The sequence below is a fragment of the Pelmatolapia mariae genome, linkage group LG16_19 (genome assembly GCF_036321145.2).
Source record: "Pelmatolapia mariae isolate MD_Pm_ZW linkage group LG16_19, Pm_UMD_F_2, whole genome shotgun sequence".
Taxonomy (NCBI): Eukaryota; Metazoa; Chordata; class Actinopteri; order Cichliformes; family Cichlidae; genus Pelmatolapia; species Pelmatolapia mariae.
Window position 1 is genome coordinate 22,035,001 of NC_086241.1, and position 1,693 is coordinate 22,036,693.

General features: G+C 39.0%; 1 protein-coding gene across 2 annotated transcripts in view; it reads left to right on the forward strand.

Annotated features, from left to right (window-relative positions):
* trim13 (tripartite motif containing 13) overlaps nt 1-410 on the forward strand; it is an 18,252-nt gene extending 17,842 nt beyond the window's left edge. For both annotated transcript variants that reach the window (XM_063500108.1, XM_063500106.1), the window contains exon 4: nt 1-410. This exon is cut by the window's left edge and continues 5,080 nt beyond it. The gene's annotated coding sequence lies outside the window, so the exon portion shown is untranslated.
* The last annotated feature ends 1,283 nt before the right edge of the window (nt 411-1,693 follow it).

The window sequence follows — 1,693 nt, forward strand, 5'->3', positions numbered from 1 at the left end:
TTGAAAGGGCTTTCCCTCATTTCCACAACCCAATTACCCTCAAAAATATACAAAATCTTGGTTTAGAAGTTTCACTATAAAAATAAATAAATAAACAAACATTTAAAAAATGCTGCCCCACTTCTACAATAATTATCATACTATGGGTGTAATATCTAATTCCACAGAAGACAACTTTGTTTCCAACCATTTAGTTCCATTTTCATTTAAAGTCATGCACACCTAAAACAATTCTTTACCTACTGCTGCAGAATATGTATGACAAAATAAAAATCCAGGGAAAATGCTATTAGCAAGCCATGGGCCTAGAAAAAAAAATGCATTTCAAAAAAAATGGAAAGGGGTGCCTACACTCCGTAGATCCCTCATCTGAAAGAGTTTTTTTTTTCAAATAAACTTAAACAAGATCACCTGTTTACTAATGTGAATACGTAGTTGTATGAATAAATGCTACACTGCAAAAGATACGAAGGCCTCACATTATGTAACATATTAAACCGATCTCTACTTGGAAGGAAGCAGAAGGGGCGGGTTCAGACGCGCAATTATATGGAGCCTCTCTTTTCCTTCAATATGCTTTATTTCTCGAGTAGTCCTGTTCGTTTTTAAAAAATAAATAAATATAATACTTAAAAAAGGTCACAAAACAGCCCCTACCCGTCATGATTAGGCCCGTTTTTTCGGTCACTCCTTAGAGGTTAGACCACGCAGTTTCCCCTCCCCGGTTCACTCTATTTGAATTAAATCAGGGTCCATGGCACACAGAAACTGCTGCGATGCTAGTAAGAGCAGAAAGGAAGGGGCAAAGGGAGGCAGCGAGCAGTGGCTCCAAGTCTTTTACATCAAACTACAATGAACCGAAAACCCTAACATTACAGCATGCCACGGGAATCACCACAACTACCAATTCCTCGTTTTTTGTGCGTTTTTATTTTGTAAATCTAACCTTACCTCAACTTTATTGCTTCGTTAGTGGCTGTGACAGCCATTCGTCAAACCTTTAACACAGCTATTAAAGTAGAACCATCATGTCGCGAGTTATGATTGTTGTCCCTTGGCTGAGAGCCACACGGATCATCTTACATTAATCTAAGACATTAGAATCTATTGACAGGCACAAATTTAAAGCAAGTACTCAACGCTGGATAAGATAAAGTCATATTTTTAGTCATCGGAGTTGCATTATAACACGACCTGTCACTAGTAACGACCAGAAACAAACAAACAGGGGAAAAAAACCCCCGGTAGTAGCCACTTCATGACAGAGATAGGGAAATAAAACAAAACTCCGTCATTATTATTGCGGGCATTACAGGGATATAGGTTATACAGGGATATAATGATAAACTTACCAGGTGTTTTTTGTCTAGCAATCCACAAAACACTTCCAACATCACACATGCAGTTTAGCAGCTCGGAAAAAACGCCTGTCTTAACTTAAAAAGCTTCGTCAAATTAAGTTCCTACAAAAAGCAATGTGTCTGTTCCGGTCTCCTTTTGGTTTTTTTTTTCCCTCCTCAGCCAGCGTAAGTGCCGTGTGCATTTGTTGACACTGCCGAATGCGCTTCGCCTCTGTTCCAGCTTGGCAGCTTTTACACCTCCCGCTCAAAACTGAGCTCCAGCGCAAAATAAATAGTCCATTATAGTTTAACTTTGATTCATAACAATCGATTGAAGCGCGTCTTCAGTGTGG